The sequence below is a fragment of the Phyllobates terribilis genome, unplaced genomic scaffold, assembly GCF_046119375.1.
Source record: "Phyllobates terribilis strain yellow unplaced genomic scaffold, ASM4611937v1 Scaffold_40__1_contigs__length_11209783, whole genome shotgun sequence".
NCBI lineage: Eukaryota > Metazoa > Chordata > Amphibia > Anura > Dendrobatidae > Phyllobates > Phyllobates terribilis.
The window spans coordinates 7220442-7240132 of NW_027362800.1; the positions used below are offsets into that span (position 1 = coordinate 7220442).

The window sequence follows — 19691 nt, forward strand, 5'->3', positions numbered from 1 at the left end:
TTATGACACGCGCAGCCAGCGTTCCATTGCCACATTCCGTCTACTGCAGGCGGGATACCTGGATGGCTGAATGTCACTGAGAAGCTCACAGAGACCGCCATAAGCAACAGTTTAAAAGAATGCCACAGACTAATCAACCAAACTTTTTGGGTTGGTTTCTCTTTTATAGTCTGCAGGCATTAAATGAAAGAAGTCAGTGTTCCAGCAGAGGGAGACAACGTTTCAGAAAAGGCATTGTAGCAAACCAAAAAAGAAATTTTAAGCGCAGCAGAGTAACCAGCTCACATACCTGTTAGCTCAGGTGAGTTTAAAAGGCTGCTGTTGATAACAAGGGCATTTGCTAAATAGATGGTGTGTGTGCAACAATATACTGAAAGGTCAATTATATTGTGCAGCTTATCTCACCACCTGTAGTTATTTAGGTGAAAGCTCCAAAATGCTTGCCTAATATGTCTGTTTATCCAAAAGGAAGTATAGAGGGAGAGCTAGATAGATAGCATTGCATTACATTACATTACATGGCAATGCAATGCACAGTTGCTGAAGTTGAACCAAAATGAGCTTGTCATCTGGCTTCTGCAACTTTTAACATGAAAAATCCAATGAGGAGAAGAAAAGCAAAGCCAAAGAGTCCATCCCAAAATCCGACAAACAAGCAAAATGAACAAAAAGCATTGAATTCAATTCTTTCTGATTTTAGAAACTGCATTAAAGAAGGGGTGCACCGGTCCTGGAGATACTGCAATACCAGGTCAATGCGTGGAGTGGACAGAGCAAGCTCTTTTTCCATCTCCCTGTTCTAAAAATCCATTTAATATATGGTCCCCAGATAGGGGACGTATCAGATATTAAACTGATAAGAACAGATACTACACTTGATCTTAGCCAAAAGGCCGAGAAGCGATAACCAGAATTGGTTTCCGACTACGATGCCACCCAAGGATTCTGAAAAGTCCATTTGTGGAGATGGCCACCTGGACTCCCGTTAAGAAGACATGCTGTCAACCTATAGATCCCTCACATGCCTGCACTTTTCGGCTTGCTGCTGCTGCAATCCACGCGTTTTAGATCTGCATAACTCCACCTCTTTTAGCACAGTACCCTCAACCCCCGGCTGTTCCCACCCGCCTCAACACCGTTGGAAGGGAGGAGAACCAATTAAGGCGGGGGGGGGGGTGGAACGAGCAGCTGTCTACCCTTAGCAGGAGGGTTGCTGATTAATTACCTCTCCTGCTGCTGCTGCTGCTGGCTGTCCAGCAGCAGACTGAAGGTGGCTGCTGCTGTGCGCAGGTATATAAAGGCTCAGAGCCTATTATGACACGCGCAGCCAGCGTTCCATTGCCACATTCCGTCTACTGCAGGCGGGATACCTGGATGGCTGAATGTCACTGAGAAGCTCACAGAGACCGCCATAAGCAACAGTTTAAAAGAATGCCACAGACTAATCAACCAAACTTTTTGGGTTGGTTTCTCTTTTATAGTCTGCAGGCATTAAATGAAAGAAGTCAGTGTTCCAGCAGAGGGAGACAACGTTTCAGAAAAGGCATTGTAGCAAACCAAAAAAGAAATTTTAAGCGCAGCAGAGTAACCAGCTCACATACCTGTTAGCTCAGGTGAGTTTAAAAGGCTGCTGTTGATAACAAGGGCATTTGCTAAATAGATGGTGTGTGTGCAACAATATACTGAAAGGTCAATTATATTGTGCAGCTTATCTCACCACCTGTAGTTATTTAGGTGAAAGCTCCAAAATGCTTGCCTAATATGTCTGTTTATCCAAAAGGAAGTATAGAGGGAGAGCTAGATAGATAGCATTGCATTACATTACATTACATGGCAATGCAATGCACAGTTGCTGAAGTTGAACCAAAATGAGCTTGTCATCTGGCTTCTGCAACTTTTAACATGAAAAATCCAATGAGGAGAAGAAAAGCAAAGCCAAAGAGTCCATCCCAAAATCCGACAAACAAGCAAAATGAACAAAAAGCATTGAATTCAATTCTTTCTGATTTTAGAAACTGCATTAAAGAAGGGGTGCACCGGTCCTGGAGATACTGCAATACCAGGTCAATGCGTGGAGTGGACAGAGCAAGCTCTTTTTCCATCTCCCTGTTCTAAAAATCCATTTAATATATGGTCCCCAGATAGGGGACGTATCAGATATTAAACTGATAAGAACAGATACTACACTTGATCTTAGCCAAAAGGCCGAGAAGCGATAACCAGAATTGGTTTCCGACTACGGTGCCACCCAAGGATTCTGAAAAGTCCATTTGTGGAGATGGCCACCTGGACTCCCGTTAAGAAGACATGCTGTCAACCTCTAGATCCCTCACATGCCTGCACTTTTCGGCTTGCTGCTGCTGCAATCCACGCGTTTTAGATCTGCATAACTCCACCTCTTTTAGCACAGTACCCTCAACCCCCAGCTGTTCCCACCCGCCTCAACACCGTTGGAAGGGAGGAGAACCAATTAAGGCGGGGGGGGGGTGGAACGAGCAGCTGTCTACCCTTAGCAGGAGGGTTGCTGATTAATTACCTCTCCTGCTGCTGCTGCTGCTGGCTGTCCAGCAGCAGACTGAAGGTGGCTGCTGCTGTGCGCAGGTATATAAAGGCTCAGAGCCTATTATGACACGCGCAGCCAGCGTTCCATTGCCACATTCCGTCTACTGCAGGCGGGATACCTGGATGGCTGAATGTCACTGAGAAGCTCACAGAGACCGCCATAAGCAACAGTTTAAAAGAATGCCACAGACTAATCAACCAAACTTTTTGGGTTGGTTTCTCTTTTATAGTCTGCAGGCATTAAATGAAAGAAGTCAGTGTTCCAGCAGAGGGAGACAACGTTTCAGAAAAGGCATTGTAGCAAACCAAAAAAGAAATTTTAAGCGCAGCAGAGTAACCAGCTCACATACCTGTTAGCTCAGGTGAGTTTAAAAGGCTGCTGTTGATAACAAGGGCATTTGCTAAATAGATGGTGTGTGTGCAACAATATACTGAAAGGTCAATTATATTGTGCAGCTTATCTCACCACCTGTAGTTATTTAGGTGAAAGCTCCAAAATGCTTGCCTAATATGTCTGTTTATCCAAAAGGAAGTATAGAGGGAGAGCTAGATAGATAGCATTGCATTACATTACATTACATGGCAATGCAATGCACAGTTGCTGAAGTTGAACCAAAATGAGCTTGTCATCTGGCTTCTGCAACTTTTAACATGAAAAATCCAATGAGGAGAAGAAAAGCAAAGCCAAAGAGTCCATCCCAAAATCCGACAAACAAGCAAAATGAACAAAAAGCATTGAATTCAATTCTTTCTGATTTTAGAAACTGCATTAAAGAAGGGGTGCACCGGTCCTGGAGATACTGCAATACCAGGTCAATGCGTGGAGTGGACAGAGCAAGCTCTTTTTCCATCTCCCTGTTCTAAAAATCCATTTAATATATGGTCCCCAGATAGGGGACGTATCAGATATTAAACTGATAAGAACAGATACTACACTTGATCTTAGCCAAAAGGCCGAGAAGCGATAACCAGAATTGGTTTCCGACTACGGTGCCACCCAAGGATTCTGAAAAGTCCATTTGTGGAGATGGCCACCTGGACTCCCGTTAAGAAGACATGCTGTCAACCTCTAGATCCCTCACATGCCTGCACTTTTCGGCTTGCTGCTGCTGCAATCCACGCGTTTTAGATCTGCATAACTCCACCTCTTTTAGCACAGTACCCTCAACCCCCGGCTGTTCCCACCCGCCTCAACACCGTTGGAAGGGAGGAGAACCAATTAAGGCGGGGGGGGGGTGGAACGAGCAGCTGTCTACCCTTAGCAGGAGGGTTGCTGATTAATTACCTCTCCTGCTGCTGCTGCTGCTGGCTGTCCAGCAGCAGACTGAAGGTGGCTGCTGCTGTGCGCAGGTATATAAAGGCTCAGAGCCTATTATGACACGCGCAGCCAGCGTTCCATTGCCACATTCCGTCTACTGCAGGTGGGATACCTGGATGGCTGAATGTCACTGAGAAGCTCACAGAGACCGCCATAAGCAACAGTTTAAAAGAATGCCACAGACTAATCAACCAAACTTTTTGGGTTGGTTTCTCTTTTATAGTCTGCAGGCATTAAATGAAAGAAGTCAGTGTTCCAGCAGAGGGAGACAACGTTTCAGAAAAGGCATTGTAGCAAACCAAAAAAGAAATTTTAAGCGCAGCAGAGTAACCAGCTCACATACCTGTTAGCTCAGGTGAGTTTAAATGGCTGCTGTTGATAACAAGGGCATTTGCTAAATAGATGGTGTGTGTGCAACAATATACTGAAAGGTCAATTATATTGTGCAGCTTATCTCACCACCTGTAGTTATTTAGGTGAAAGCTCCAAAATGCTTGCCTAATATGTCTGTTTATCCAAAAGGAAGTATAGAGGGAGAGCTAGATAGATAGCATTGCATTACATTACATTACATGGCAATGCAATGCACAGTTGCTGAAGTTGAACCAAAATGAGCTTGTCATCTGGCTTCTGCAACTTTTAACATGAAAAATCCAATGAGGAGAAGAAAAGCAAAGCCAAAGAGTCCATCCCAAAATCCGACAAACAAGCAAAATGAACAAAAAGCATTGAATTCAATTCTTTCTGATTTTAGAAACTGCATTAAAGAAGGGGTGCACCGGTCCTGGAGATACTGCAATACCAGGTCAATGCGTGGAGTGGACAGAGCAAGCTCTTTTTCCATCTCCCTGTTCTAAAAATCCATTTAATATATGGTCCCCAGATAGGGGACGTATCAGATATTAAACTGATAAGAACAGATTTTTTTTTTTTTTTTTCGAAAGCCCGAATTCGTGTACAAAACCCGAGTGCGCTTAAAAAAGTGAAAAGTGCCACAAAAAAAGTGCACTAGGATGCTGGTCTTCTTGGAACCCTCTCCAAAAGGAGAAGGGTCCCCCAAACCATTCCCCGTCCCTCCGAGCCAAAAGGCCACAGCGAGGCACAGGGACAAAAAGCCACCTCCAGCCGAAGCCAGAGGCGACCCAATCTTACCCCCAGCACCTGCCCGAGTTCTCACCCGAGCAAGACACTGGGAGCCAAAGACTGTGCTCCCCTCCCGGAAGAGGGGAGCCAACAACGCTCTCCTCCCGAAAGAGGAGAGCCAGGGGGGTTCAGGGGGGAGCGGAACCTGATGGCCACACACTCCCCCCCTAGACCTGCCAAGAGAGGAACCCGTAAGGGAACCGCATCCTGACAAAATCCTAGTAGGACGTGACACACGTGAATAAGTGGACACACAGTGACAAAGAAATTAAATAAATAGTGAAGGTTTCACAGTATAATACTGCCCGGACCTTCGACCGGGAATTGAAAAATTCCCCATCCTAAGGCCAGAAGGCCCGGAATAAGGGTGTGTGCGAAGAAAGAAAATTTGAAGTGCTTGTGCAAATGTGCCATAAACTCAAGTGGGGTTCCCAATCCCAGTGAGTTGAGGCACCCCAGGGTCACCACTCCTGGGGCACTTCACACTTCGGGCTTTCGATCTTCCCCGGCCCAATGGCGTCGATCCTGGGGGGCCATGCTTTCCACCAGATGACTATATTTGCCACCTGGCGTACTAACAAGCGCCTAAACCCCAGTGTGCATAATGTATCAATCTACTAGGGCGGCCAACATCCAAAACCGCCTTTTCGAAAGATACTACACTTGATCTTAGCCAAAAGGCCGAGAAGCGATAACCAGAATTGGTTTCCGACTACGGTGCCACGCAAGGATTCTGAAAAGTCCATTTGTGGAGATGGCCACCTGGACTCCCGTTAAGAAGACATGCTGTCAACCTCTAGATCCCTCACATGCCTGCACTTTTCGGCTTGCTGCTGCTGCAATCCACGCGTTTTAGATCTGCATAACTCCACCTCTTTTAGCACAGTACCCTCAACCCCCGGCTGTTCCCACCCGCTTCAACACCGTTGGAAGGGAGGAGAACCAATTAAGGCGGGGGGGGGGGTGGAACGAGCAGCTGTCTACCCTTAGCAGGAGGGTTGCTGATTAATTACCTCTCCTGCTGCTGCTGCTGCTGGCTGTCCAGCAGCAGACTGAAGGTGGCTGCTGCTGTGCGCAGGTATATAAAGGCTCAGAGCCTATTATGACACGCGCAGCCAGCGTTCCATTGCCACATTCCGTCTACTGCAGGCGGGATACCTGGATGGCTGAATGTCACTGAGAAGCTCACAGAGACCGCCATAAGCAACAGTTTAAAAGAATGCCACAGACTAATCAACCAAACTTTTTGGGTTGGTTTCTCTTTTATAGTCTGCAGGCATTAAATGAAAGAAGTCAGTGTTCCAGCAGAGGGAGACAACGTTTCAGAAAAGGCATTGTAGCAAACCAAAAAAGAAATTTTAAGCGCAGCAGAGTAACCAGCTCACATACCTGATAGCTCAGGTGAGTTTAAAAGGCTGCTGTTGATAACAAGGGCATTTGCTAAATAGATGGTGTGTGTGCAACAATATACTGAAAGGTCAATTATATTGTGCAGCTTATCTCACCACCTGTAGTTATTTAGGTGAAAGCTCCAAAATGCTTGCCTAATATGTCTGTTTATCCAAAAGGAAGTATAGAGGGAGAGCTAGATAGATAGCATTGCATTACATTACATTACATGGCAATGCAATGCACAGTTGCTGAAGTTGAACCAAAATGAGCTTGTCATCTGGCTTCTGCAACTTTTAACATGAAAAATCCAATGAGGAGAAGAAAAGCAAAGCCAAAGAGTCCATCCCAAAATCCGACAAACAAGCAAAATGAACAAAAAGCATTGAATTCAATTCTTTCTGATTTTAGAAACTGCATTAAAGACAGGGGTGCACCGGTCCTGGAGATACTGCAATACCAGGTCAATGCGTGGAGTGGACAGAGCAAGCTCTTTTTCCATCTCCCTGTTCTAAAAATCCATTTAATATATGGTCCCCAGATAGGGGACGTATCAGATATTAAACTGATAAGAACAGATACTACACTTGATCTTAGCCAAAAGGCCGAGATGCGATAACCAGAATTGGTTTCCGACTACGGTGCCACCCAAGGATTCTGAAAAGTCCATTTGTGGAGATGGCCACCTGGACTCCCGTTAAGAAGACATGCTGTCAACCTCTAGATCCCTCACATGCCTGCACTTTTCGGCTTGCTGCTGCTGCAATCCACGCGTTTTAGATCTGCATAACTCCACCTCTTTTAGCACAGTACCCTCAACCCCCGGCTGTTCCCACCCGCCTCAACACCGTTGGAAGGGAGGAGAACCAATTAAGGCGGGGGGGGGGTGGAACGAGCAGCTGTCTACCCTTAGCAGGAGGGTTGCTGATTAATTACCTCTCCTGCTGCTGCTGCTGCTGGCTGTCCAGCAGCAGACTGAAGGTGGCTGCTGCTGTGCGCAGGTATATAAAGGCTCAGAGCCTATTATGACACGCGCAGCCAGCGTTCCATTGCCACATTCCGTCTACTGCAGGCGGGATACCTGGATGGCTGAATGTCACTGAGAAGCTCACAGAGACCGCCATAAGCAACAGTTTAAAAGAATGCCACAGACTAATCAACCAAACTTTTTGGGTTGGTTTCTCTTTTATAGTCTGCAGGCATTAAATGAAAGAAGTCATTGTTCCAGCAGAGGGAGACAACGTTTCAGAAAAGGCATTGTAGCAAACCAAAAAAGAAATTTTAAGCGCAGCAGAGTAACCAGCTCACATACCTGTTAGCTCAGGTGAGTTTAAAAGGCTGCTGTTGATAACAAGGGCATTTGCTAAATAGATGGTGTGTGTGCAACAATATACTGAAAGGTCAATTATATTGTGCAGCTTATCTCACCACCTGTAGTTATTTAGGTGAAAGCTCCAAAATGCTTGCCTAATATGTCTGTTTATCCAAAAGGAAGTATAGAGGGAGAGCTAGATAGATAGCATTGCATTACATTACATTACATGGCAATGCAATGCACAGTTGCTGAAGTTGAACCAAAATGAGCTTGTCATCTGGCTTCTGCAACTTTTAACATGAAAAATCCAATGAGGAGAAGAAAAGCAAAGCCAAAGAGTCCATCCCAAAATCCGACAAACAAGCAAAATGAACAAAAAGCATTGAATTCAATTCTTTCTGATTTTAGAAACTGCATTAAAGAAGGGGTGCACCGGTCCTGGAGATACTGCAATACCAGGTCAATGCGTGGAGTGGACAGAGCAAGCTCTTTTTCCATCTCCCTGTTCTAAAAATCCATTTAATATATGGTCCCCAGATAGGGGACGTATCAGATATTAAACTGATAAGAACAGATACTACACTTGATCTTAGCCAAAAGGCCGAGAAGCGATAACCAGAATTGGTTTCCGACTACGGTGCCACCCAAGGATTCTGAAAAGTCCATTTGTGGAGATGGCCACCTGGACTCCCGTTAAGAAGACATGCTGTCAACCTCTAGATCCCTCACATGCCTGCACTTTTCGGCTTGCTGCTGCTGCAATCCACGCGTTTTAGATCTGCATAACTCCACCTCTTTTAGCACAGTACCCTCAACCCCCGGCTGTTCCCACCCGCCTCAACACCGTTGGAAGGGAGGAGAACCAATTAAGGCGGGGGGGGGGGTGGAACGAGCAGCTGTCTACCCTTAGCAGGAGGGTTGCTGATTAATTACCTCTCCTGCTGCTGCTGCTGCTGGCTGTCCAGCAGCAGACTGAAGGTGGCTGCTGCTGTGCGCAGGTATATAAAGGCTCAGAGCCTATTATGACACACGCAGCCAGCGTTCCATTGCCACATTCCGTCTACTGCAGGCGGGATACCTGGATGGCTGAATGTCACTGAGAAGCTCACAGAGACCGCCATAAGCAACAGTTTAAAAGAATGCCACAGACTAATCAACCAAACTTTTTGGGTTGGTTTCTCTTTTATAGTCTGCAGGCATTAAATGAAAGAAGTCAGTGTTCCAGCAGAGGGAGACAACGTTTCAGAAAAGGCATTGTAGCAAACCAAAAAAGAAATTTTAAGCGCAGCAGAGTAACCAGCTCACATACCTGTTAGCTCAGGTGAGTTTAAAAGGCTGCTGTTGATAACAAGGGCATTTGCTAAATAGATGGTGTGTGTGCAACAATATACTGAAAGGTCAATTATATTGTGCAGCTTATCTCACCACCTGTAGTTATTTAGGTGAAAGCTCCAAAATGCTTGCCTAATATGTCTGTTTATCCAAAAGGAAGTATAGAGGGAGAGCTAGATAGATAGCATTGCATTACATTACATTACATGGCAATGCAATGCACAGTTGCTGAAGTTGAACCAAAATGAGCTTGTCATCTGGCTTCTGCAACTTTTAACATGAAAAATCCAATGAGGAGAAGAAAAGCAAAGCCAAAGAGTCCATCCCAAAATCCGACAAACAAGCAAAATGAACAAAAAGCATTGAATTCAATTCTTTCTGATTTTAGAAACTGCATTAAAGAAGGGGTGCACCGGTCCTGGAGATACTGCAATACCAGGTCAATGCGTGGAGTGGACAGAGCAAGCTCTTTTTCCATCTCCCTGTTCTAAAAATCCATTTAATATATGGTCCCCAGATAGGGGACGTATCAGATATTAAACTGATAAGAACAGATACTACACTTGATCTTAGCCAAAAGGCCGAGAAGCGATAACCAGAATTGGTTTCCGACTACGGTGCCACCCAAGGATTCTGAAAAGTCCATTTGTGGAGATGGCCACCTGGACTCCCGTTAAGAAGACATGCTGTCAACCTCTAGATCCCTCACATGCCTGCACTTTTCGGCTTGCTGCTGCTGCAATCCACGCGTTTTAGATCTGCATAACTCCACCTCTTTTAGCACAGTACCCTCAACCCCCGGCTGTTCCCACCCGCCTCAACACCGTTGGAAGGGAGGAGAACCAATTAAGGCGGGGGGGGGGGGGGGTGGAACGAGCAGCTGTCTACCCTTAGCAGGAGGGTTGCTGATTAATTACCTCTCCTGCTGCTGCTGCTGCTGGCTGTCCAGCAGCAGACTGAAGGTGGCTGCTGCTGTGCGCAGGTATATAAAGGCTCAGAGCCTATTATGACACGCGCAGCCAGCGTTCCATTGCCACATTCCGTCTACTGCAGGCGGGATACCTGGATGGCTGAATGTCACTGAGAAGCTCACAGAGACCGCCATAAGCAACAGTTTAAAAGAATGCCACAGACTAATCAACCAAACTTTTTGGGTTGGTTTCTCTTTTATAGTCTGCAGGCATTAAATGAAAGAAGTCAGTGTTCCAGCAGAGGGAGACAACGTTTCAGAAAAGGCATTGTAGCAAACCAAAAAAGAAATTTTAAGCGCAGCAGAGTAACCAGCTCACATACCTGTTAGCTCAGGTGAGTTTAAAAGGCTGCTGTTGATAACAAGGGCATTTGCTAAATAGATTGTGTGTGTGCAACAATATACTGAAAGGTCAATTATATTGTGCAGCTTATCTCACCACCTGTAGTTATTTAGGTGAAAGCTCCAAAATGCTTGCCTAATATGTCTGTTTATCCAAAAGGAAGTATAGAGGGAGAGCTAGATAGATAGCATTGCATTACATTACATTACATGGCAATGCAATGCACAGTTGCTGAAGTTGAACCAAAATGAGCTTGTCATCTGGCTTCTGCAACTTTTAACATGAAAAATCCAATGAGGAGAAGAAAAGCAAAGCCAAAGAGTCCATCCCAAAATCCGACAAACAAGCAAAATGAACAAAAAGCATTGAATTCAATTCTTTCTGATTTTAGAAACTGCATTAAAGAAGGGGTGCACCGGTCCTGGAGATACTGCAATACCAGGTCAATGCGTGGAGTGGACAGAGCAAGCTCTTTTTCCATCTCCCTGTTCTAAAAATCCATTTAATATATGGTCCCCAGATAGGGGACGTATCAGATATTAAACTGATAAGAACAGATACTACACTTGATCTTAGCCAAAAGGCCGAGAAGCGATAACCAGAATTGGTTTCCGACTACGGTGCCACCCAAGGATTCTGAAAAGTCCATTTGTGGAGATGGCCACCTGGACTCCCGTTAAGAAGACATGCTGTCAACCTCTAGATCCCTCACATGTCTGCACTTTTCGGCTTGCTGCTGCTGCAATCCACGCGTTTTAGATCTGCATAACTCCACCTCTTTTAGCACAGTACCCACAACCCCCGGCTGTTCCCACCCGCCTCAACACCGTTGGAAGGGAGGAGAACAAATTAAGGCAGGGGGGGGGTGGAACGAGCAGCTGTCTACCCTTAGCAGGAGGGTTGCTGATTAATTACCTCTCCTGCTGCTGCTGCTGCTGGCTGTCCAGCAGCAGACTGAAGGTGGCTGCTGCTGTGCGCAGGTATATAAAGGCTCAGAGCCTATTATGACACGCGCAGCCAGCGTTCCATTGCCACATTCCGTCTACTGCAGGCGGGATACCTGGATGGCTGAATGTCACTGAGAAGCTCACAGAGACCGCCATAAGCAACAGTTTAAAAGAATGCCACAGACTAATCAACCAAACTTTTTGGGTTGGTTTCTCTTTTATAGTCTGCAGGCATTAAATGAAAGAAGTCAGTGTTCCAGCAGAGGGAGACAACGTTTCAGAAAAGGCATTGTAGCAAACCAAAAAAGAAATTTTAAGCGCAGCAGAGTAACCAGCTCACATACCTGTTAGCTCAGGTGAGTTTAAAAGGCTGCTGTTGATAACAAGGGCATTTGCTAAATAGATGGTGTGTGTGCAACAATATACTGAAAGGTCAATTATATTGTGCAGCTTATCTCACCACCTGTAGTTATTTAGGTGAAAGCTCCAAAATGCTTGCCTAATATGTCTGTTTATCCAAAAGGAAGTATAGAGGGAGAGCTAGATAGATAGCATTGCATTACATTACATTACATGGCAATGCAATGCACAGTTGCTGAAGTTGAACCAAAATGAGCTTGTCATCTGGCTTCTGCAACTTTTAACATGAAAAATCCAATGAGGAGAAGAAAAGCAAAGCCAAAGAGTCCATCCCAAAATCCGACAAACAAGCAAAATGAACAAAAAGCATTGAATTCAATTCTTTCTGATTTTAGAAACTGCATTAAAGAAGGGGTGCACCGGTCCTGGAGATACTGCAATACCAGGTCAATGCGTGGAGTGGACAGAGCAAGCTCTTTTTCCATCTCCCTGTTCTAAAAATCCATTTAATATATGGTCCCCAGATAGGGGACGTATCAGATATTAAACTGATAAGAACAGATACTACACTTGATCTTAGCCAAAAGGCCGAGAAGCGATAACCAGAATTGGTTTCCGACTACGGTGCCACCCAAGGATTCTGAAAAGTCCATTTGTGGAGATGGCCACCTGGACTCCCGTTAAGAAGACATGCTGTCAACCTCTAGATCCCTCACATGCCTGCACTTTTCGGCTTGCTGCTGCTGCAATCCACGCGTTTTAGATCTGCATAACTCCACCTCTTTTAGCACAGTACCCTCAACCCCCGGCTGTTCCCACCCGCCTCAACACCGTTGGAAGGGAGGAGAACCAATTAAGGCAGGGGGGGGGGGGTGGAACGAGCAGCTGTCTACCCTTAGCAGGAGGGTTGCTGATTAATTACCTCTCCTGCTGCTGCTGCTGCTGGCTGTCCAGCAGCAGACTGAAGGTGGCTGCTGCTGTGCGCAGGTATATAAAGGCTCAGAGCCTATTATGACACGCGCAGCCAGCGTTCCATTGCCACATTCCGTCTACTGCAGGCGGGATACCTGGATGGCTGAATGTCACTGAGAAGCTCACAGAGACCGCCATAAGCAACAGTTTAAAAGAATGCCACAGACTAATCAACCAAACTTTTTGGGTTGGTTTCTCTTTTATAGTCTGCAGGCATTAAATGAAAGAAGTCAGTGTTCCAGCAGAGGGAGACAACGTTTCAGAAAAGGCATTGTAGCAAACCAAAAAAGAAATTTTAAGCGCAGCAGAGTAACCAGCTCACATACCTGTTAGCTCAGGTGAGTTTAAAAGGCTGCTGTTGATAACAAGGGCATTTGCTAAATAGATGGTGTGTGTGCAACAATATACTGAAAGGTCAATTATATTGTGCAGCTTATCTCACCACCTGTAGTTATTTAGGTGAAAGCTCCAAAATGCTTGCCTAATATGTCTGTTTATCCAAAAGGAAGTATAGAGGGAGAGCTAGATAGATAGCATTGCATTACATTACATTACATGGCAATGCAATGCACAGTTGCTGAAGTTGAACCAAAATGAGCTTGTCATCTGGCTTCTGCAACTTTTAACATGAAAAATCCAATGAGGAGAAGAAAAGCAAAGCCAAAGAGTCCATCCCAAAATCCGACAAACAAGCAAAATGAACAAAAAGCATTGAATTCAATTCTTTCTGATTTTAGAAACTGCATTAAAGAAGGGGTGCACCGGTCCTGGAGATACTGCAATACCAGGTCAATGCGTGGAGTGGACAGAGCAAGCTCTTTTTCCATCTCCCTGTTCTAAAAATCCATTTAATATATGGTCCCCAGATAGGGGACGTATCAGATATTAAACTGATAAGAACAGATACTACACTTGATCTTAGCCAAAAGGCCGAGAAGCGATAACCAGAATTGGTTTCCGACTACGGTGCCACCCAAGGATTCTGAAAAGTCCATTTGTGGAGATGGCCACCTGGACTCCCGTTAAGAAGACATGCTGTCAACCTCTAGATCCCTCACATGCCTGCACTTTTCGGCTTGCTGCTGCTGCAATCCACGCGTTTTAGATCTGCATAACTCCACCTCTTTTAGCACAGTACCCTCAACCCCCGGCTGTTCCCACCCGCCTCAACACCGTTGGAAGGGAGGAGAACCAATTAAGGCGGGGGGGGGGTTGGAACGAGCAGCTGTCTACCCTTAGCAGGAGGGTTGCTGATTAATTACCTCTCCTGCTGCTGCTGCTGCTGGCTGTCCAGCAGCAGACTGAAGGTGGCTGCTGCTGTGCGCAGGTATATAAAGGCTCAGAGCCTATTATGACACGCGCAGCCAGCGTTCCATTGCCACATTCCGTCTACTGCAGGCGGGATACCTGGATGGCTGAATGTCACTGAGAAGCTCACAGAGACCGCCATAAGCAACAGTTTAAAAGAATGCCACAGACTAATCAACCAAACTTTTTGGGTTGGTTTCTCTTTTATAGTCTGCAGGCATTAAATGAAAGAAGTCAGTGTTCCAGCAGAGGGAGACAACGTTTCAGAAAAGGCATTGTAGCAAACCAAAAAAGAAATTTTAAGCGCAGCAGAGTAACCAGCTCACATACCTGTTAGCTCAGGTGAGTTTAAAAGGCTGCTGTTGATAACAAGGGCATTTGCTAAATAGATGGTGTGTGTGCAACAATATACTGAAAGGTCAATTATATTGTGCAGCTTATCTCACCACCTGTAGTTATTTAGGTGAAAGCTCCAAAATGCTTGCCTAATATGTCTGTTTATCCAAAAGGAAGTATAGAGGGAGAGCTAGATAGATAGCATTGTATTACATTACATTACATGGCAATGCAATGCACAGTTGCTGAAGTTGAACCAAAATGAGCTTGTCATCTGGCTTCTGCAACTTTTAACATGAAAAATCCAATGAGGAGAAGAAAAGCAAAGCCAAAGAGTCCATCCCAAAATCCGACAAACAAGCAAAATGAACAAAAAGCATTGAATTCAATTCTTTCTGATTTTAGAAACTGCATTAAAGAAGGGGTGCACCGGTCCTGGAGATACTGCAATACCAGGTCAATGCGTGGAGTGGACAGAGCAAGCTCTTTTTCCATCTCCCTGTTCTAAAAATCCATTTAATATATGGTCCCCAGATAGGGGACGTATCAGATATTAAACTGATAAGAACAGATACTACACTTGATCTTAGCCAAAAGGCCGAGAAGCGATAACCAGAATTGGTTTCCGACTACGGTGCCACCCAAGGATTCTGAAAAGTCCATTTGTGGAGATGGCCACCTGGACTCCCGTTAAGAAGACATGCTGTCAACCTCTAGATCCCTCACATGCCTGCACTTTTCGGCTTGCTGCTGCTGCAATCCACGCGTTTTAGATCTGCATAACTCCACCTCTTTTAGCACAGTACCCTCAACCCCCGGCTGTTCCCACCCGCCTCAACACCGTTGGAAGGGAGGAGAACCAATTAAGGCGGGGGGGGGGGGGTGGAACGAGCAGCTGTCTACCCTTAGCAGGAGGGTTGCTGATTAATTACCTCTCCTGCTGCTGCTGCTGCTGGCTGTCCAGCAGCAGACTGAAGGTGGCTGCTGCTGTGCGCAGGTATATAAAGGCTCAGAGCCTATTATGACACGCGCAGCCAGCGTTCCATTGCCACATTCCGTCTACTGCAGGCGGGATACCTGGATGGCTGAATGTCACTGAGAAGCTCACAGAGACCGCCATAAGCAACAGTTTAAAAGAATGCCACAGACTAATCAACCAAACTTTTTGGGTTGGTTTCTCTTTTATAGTCTGCAGGCATTAAATGAAAGAAGTCAGTGTTCCAGCAGAGGGAGACAACGTTTCAGAAAAGGCATTGTAGCAAACCAAAAAAGAAATTTTAAGCGCAGCAGAGTAACCAGCTCACATACCTGTTAGCTCAGGTGAGTTTAAAAGGCTGCTGTTGATAACAAGGGCATTTGCTAAATAGATGGTGTGTGTGCAACAATATACTGAAAGGTCAATTATATTGTGCAGCTTATCTCACCACCTGTAGTTATTTAGGTGAAAGCTCCAAAATGCTTGCCTAATATGTCTGTTTATCCAAAAGGAAGTATAGAGGGAGAGCTAGATAGATAGCATTGCATTACATTACATTACATGGCAATGCAATGCACAGTTGCTGAAGTTGAACCAAAATGAGCTTGTCATCTGGCTTCTGCAACTTTTAACATGAAAAATCCAATGAGGAGAAGAAAAGCAAAGCCAAAGAGTCCATCCCAAAATCCGACAAACAAGCAAAATGAACAAAAAGCATTGAATTCAATTCTTTCTGATTTTAGAAACTGCATTAAAGAAGGGGTGCACCGGTCCTGGAGATACTGCAATACCAGGTCAATGCGTGGAGTGGACAGAGCAAGCTCTTTTTCCATCTCCCTGTTCTAAAAATCCATTTAATATATGGTCCCCAGATAGGGGACGTATCAGATATTAAACTGATAAGAACAGATACTACACTTGATCTTAGCCAAAAGGCCGAGAAGCGATAACCAGAATTGGTTTCTGACTACGGTGCCACCCAAGGATTCTGAAAAGTCCATTTGTGGAGATGGCCACCTGGACTCCCGTTAAGAAGACATGCTGTCAACCTCTAGATCCCTCACATGCCTGCACTTTTCGGCTTGCTGCTGCTGCAATCCACGCGTTTTAGATCTGCATAACTCCACCTCTTTTAGCACAGTACCCTCAACCCCCGGCTGTTCCCACCCGCCTCAACACCGTTGGAAGGGAGGAGAACCAATTAAGGCGGGGGGGGGGGGTGGAACGAGCAGCTGTCTACCCTTAGCAGGAGGGTTGCTGATTAATTACCTCTCCTGCTGCTGCTGCTGCTGGCTGTCCAGCAGCAGACTGAAGGTGGCTGCTGCTGTGCGCAGGTATATAAAGGCTCAGAGCCTCTTATGACACGCGCAGCCAGCGTTCCATTGCCACATTCCGTCTACTGCAGGCGGGATACCTGGATGGCTGAATGTCACTGAGAAGCTCACAGAGACCGCCATAAGCAACAGTTTAAAAGAATGCCACAGACTAATCAACCAAACTTTTTGGGTTGGTTGCTCTTTTATAGTCTGCAGGCATTAAATGAAAGAAGTCAGTGTTCCAGCAGAGGGAGACAACGTTTCAGAAAAGGCATTGTAGCAAACCAAAAAAGAAATTTTAAGCGCAGCAGAGTAACCAGCTCACATACCTGTTAGCTCAGGTGAGTTTAAAAGGCTGCTGTTGATAACAAGGGCATTTGCTAAATAGATGGTGTGTGTGCAACAATATACTGAAAGGTCAATTATATTGTGCAGCTTATCTCACCACCTGTAGTTATTTAGGTGAAAGCTCCAAAATGCTTGCCTAATATGTCTGTTTATCCAAAAGGAAGTATAGAGGGAGAGCTAGATAGATAGCATTGCATTACATTACATTACATGGCAATGCAATGCACAGTTGCTGAAGTTGAACCAAAATGAGCTTGTCATCTGGCTTCTGCAACTTTTAACATGAAAAATCCAATGAGGAGAAGAAAAGCAAAGCCAAAGAGTCCATCCCAAAATCCGACAAACAAGCAAAATGAACAAAAAACATTGAATTCAATTCTTTCTGATTTTAGAAACTGCATTAAAGAAGGGGTGCACCGGTCCTGGAGATACTGCAATACCAGGTCAATGCGTGGAGTGGACAGAGCAAGCTCTTTTTCCATCTCCCTGTTCTAAAAATCCATTTAATATATGGTCCCCAGATAGGGGACGTATCAGATATTAAACTGATAAGAACAGATACTACACTTGATCTTAGCCAAAAGGCCGAGAAGCGATAACCAGAATTGGTTTCCGACTACGGTGCCACCCAAGGATTCTGAAAAGTCCATTTGTGGAGATGGCCACCTGGACTCCCGTTAAGAAGACATGCTGTCAACCTCTAGATCCCTCACATGCCTGCACTTTTCGGCTTGCTGCTGCTGCAATCCACGCGTTTTAGATCTGCATAACTCCACCTCTTTTAGCACAGTACCCTCAACCCCCGGCTGTTCCCACCCGCCTCAACACCGTTGGAAGGGAGGAGAACCAATTAAGGCGGGGGGGGGGTGGAACGAGCAGCTGTCTACCCTTAGCAGGAGGGTTGCTGATTAATTACCTCTCCTGCTGCTGCTGCTGCTGGCTGTCCAGCAGCAGACTGAAGGTGGCTGCTGCTGTGCGCAGGTATATAAAGGCTCAGAGCCTATTATGACACGCGCAGCCAGCGTTCCATTGCCACATTCCGTCTACTGCAGGCGGGATACCTGGATGGCTGAATGTCACTGAGAAGCTCACAGAGACCGCCATAAGCAACAGTTTAAAAGAATGCCACAGACTAATCAACCAAACTTTTTGGGTTGGTTTCTCTTTTATAGTCTGCAGGCATTAAATGAAAGAAGTCAGTGTTCCAGCAGAGGGAGACAACGTTTCAGAAAAGGCATTGTAGCAAACCAAAAAAGAAATTTTAAGCGCAGCAGAGTAACCAGCTCACATACCTGTTAGCTCAGGTGAGTTTAAAAGGCTGCTGTTGATAACAAGGGCATTTTCTAAATAGATGGTGTGTGTGCAACAATATACTGAAAGGTCAATTATATTGTGCAGCTTATCTCACCACCTGTAGTTATTTAGGTGAAAGCTCCAAAATGCTTGCCTAATATGTCTGTTTATCCAAAAGGAAGTATAGAGGGAGAGCTAGATAGATAGCATTGCATTACATTACATTACATGGCAATGCAATGCACAGTTGCTGAAGTTGAACCAAAATGAGCTTGTCATCTGGCTTCTGCAACTTTTAACATGAAAAATCCAATGAGGAGAAGAAAAGCAAAGCCAAAGAGTCCATCCCAAAATCCGACAAACAAGCAAAATGAACAAAAAGCATTGAATTCAATTCTTTCTGATTTTAGAAACTGCATTAAAGAAGGGGTGCACCGGTCCTGGAGATACTGCAATACCAGGTCAATGCGTGGAGTGGACAGAGCAAGCTCTTTTTCCATCTCCCTGTTCTAAAAATCCATTTAATATATGGTCCCCAGATAGGGGACGTATCAGATATTAAACTGATAAGAACAGATACTACACTTGATCTTAGCCAAAAGGCCGAGAAGCGATAACCAGAATTGGTTTCCGACTACGGTGCCACCCAAGGATTCTGAAAAGTCCATTTGTGGAGATGGCCACCTGGACTCCCGTTAAGAAGACATGCTGTCAACCTCTAGATCCCTCACATGCCTGCACTTTTCGGCTTGCTGCTGCTGCAATCCACGCGTTGTAGATCTGCATAACTCCACCTCTTTTAGCACAGTACCCTCAACCCCCGGCTGTTCCCACCCGCCTCAACACCGTTGGAAGGGAGGAGAACCAATTAAGGCGGGGGGGGGGGGTGGAACGAGCAGCTGTCTACCCTTAGCAGGAGGGTTGCTGATTAATTACCTCTCCTGCTGCTGCTGCTGCTGGCTGTCCAGCAGCAGACTGAAGGTGGCTGCTGCTGTGCGCAGGTATATAAAGGCTCAGAGCCTCTTATGACACGCGCAGCCAGCGTTCCATTGCCACATTCCGTCTACTGCAGGCGGGATACCTGGATGGCTGAATGTCACTGAGAAGCTCACAGAGACCGCCATAAGCAACAGTTTAAAAGAATGCCACAGACTAATCAACCAAACTTTTTGGGTTGGTTGCTCTTTTATAGTCTGCAGGCATTAAATGAAAGAAGTCAGTGTTCCAGCAGAGGGAGACAACGTTTCAGAAAAGGCATTGTAGCAAACCAAAAAAGAAATTTTAAGCGCAGCAGAGTAACCAGCTCACATACCTGTTAGCTCAGGTGAGTTTAAAAGGCTGCTGTTGATAACAAGGGCATTTGCTAAATAGATGGTGTGTGTGCAACAATATACTGAAAGGTCAATTATATTGTGCAGCTTATCTCACCACCTGTAGTTATTTAGGTGAAAGCTCCAAAATGC

The 19691-nt window shown here is 45.4% G+C and overlaps 14 non-coding genes and 1 pseudogene across 14 annotated transcripts; all 15 read right to left on the bottom strand.

Annotated features, from left to right (window-relative positions):
- Positions 1-714: 714 nt before the first annotated feature.
- Positions 715-905, bottom strand: LOC141189029 (U2 spliceosomal RNA). The gene has a single exon (XR_012263103.1). It is a non-coding gene; the product is annotated as a U2 spliceosomal RNA (small nuclear RNA).
- Positions 906-2026: 1121 nt separating this feature from the next.
- Positions 2027-2217, bottom strand: LOC141189030 (U2 spliceosomal RNA). The gene has a single exon (XR_012263104.1). It is a non-coding gene; the product is annotated as a U2 spliceosomal RNA (small nuclear RNA).
- Positions 2218-3337: 1120 nt separating this feature from the next.
- Positions 3338-3528, bottom strand: LOC141189031 (U2 spliceosomal RNA). Its single transcript, XR_012263105.1, has one exon. It is a non-coding gene; the product is annotated as a U2 spliceosomal RNA (small nuclear RNA).
- A 1120-nt stretch (positions 3529-4648) lies between these two features.
- LOC141185944 (U2 spliceosomal RNA) lies at positions 4649-4830 on the bottom strand. Its single transcript, XR_012260524.1, has one exon. It is a non-coding gene; the product is annotated as a U2 spliceosomal RNA (small nuclear RNA).
- Positions 4831-5624: 794 nt separating this feature from the next.
- Positions 5625-5716, bottom strand: LOC141186230 (U2 spliceosomal RNA; annotated as a pseudogene).
- Positions 5717-6838: 1122 nt separating this feature from the next.
- LOC141184916 (U2 spliceosomal RNA) lies at positions 6839-7029 on the bottom strand. Its single transcript, XR_012259626.1, has one exon. It is a non-coding gene; the product is annotated as a U2 spliceosomal RNA (small nuclear RNA).
- A 1120-nt stretch (positions 7030-8149) lies between these two features.
- LOC141189033 (U2 spliceosomal RNA) lies at positions 8150-8340 on the bottom strand. Its single transcript, XR_012263106.1, has one exon. It is a non-coding gene; the product is annotated as a U2 spliceosomal RNA (small nuclear RNA).
- A 1121-nt stretch (positions 8341-9461) lies between these two features.
- LOC141189034 (U2 spliceosomal RNA) lies at positions 9462-9652 on the bottom strand. Its single transcript, XR_012263107.1, has one exon. It is a non-coding gene; the product is annotated as a U2 spliceosomal RNA (small nuclear RNA).
- A 1125-nt stretch (positions 9653-10777) lies between these two features.
- On the bottom strand, positions 10778-10968 carry LOC141189035 (U2 spliceosomal RNA). Its single transcript, XR_012263108.1, has one exon. It is a non-coding gene; the product is annotated as a U2 spliceosomal RNA (small nuclear RNA).
- Positions 10969-12088: 1120 nt separating this feature from the next.
- LOC141189036 (U2 spliceosomal RNA) lies at positions 12089-12279 on the bottom strand. Its single transcript, XR_012263109.1, has one exon. It is a non-coding gene; the product is annotated as a U2 spliceosomal RNA (small nuclear RNA).
- Positions 12280-13402: 1123 nt separating this feature from the next.
- On the bottom strand, positions 13403-13593 carry LOC141189039 (U2 spliceosomal RNA). The gene has a single exon (XR_012263111.1). It is a non-coding gene; the product is annotated as a U2 spliceosomal RNA (small nuclear RNA).
- Positions 13594-14714: 1121 nt separating this feature from the next.
- On the bottom strand, positions 14715-14905 carry LOC141189040 (U2 spliceosomal RNA). The gene has a single exon (XR_012263112.1). It is a non-coding gene; the product is annotated as a U2 spliceosomal RNA (small nuclear RNA).
- A 1123-nt stretch (positions 14906-16028) lies between these two features.
- Positions 16029-16219, bottom strand: LOC141189041 (U2 spliceosomal RNA). The gene has a single exon (XR_012263113.1). It is a non-coding gene; the product is annotated as a U2 spliceosomal RNA (small nuclear RNA).
- A 1122-nt stretch (positions 16220-17341) lies between these two features.
- Positions 17342-17532, bottom strand: LOC141189042 (U2 spliceosomal RNA). The gene has a single exon (XR_012263114.1). It is a non-coding gene; the product is annotated as a U2 spliceosomal RNA (small nuclear RNA).
- A 1120-nt stretch (positions 17533-18652) lies between these two features.
- LOC141189043 (U2 spliceosomal RNA) lies at positions 18653-18843 on the bottom strand. The gene has a single exon (XR_012263115.1). It is a non-coding gene; the product is annotated as a U2 spliceosomal RNA (small nuclear RNA).
- Between the last annotated feature and the right edge of the window lie 848 nt (positions 18844-19691).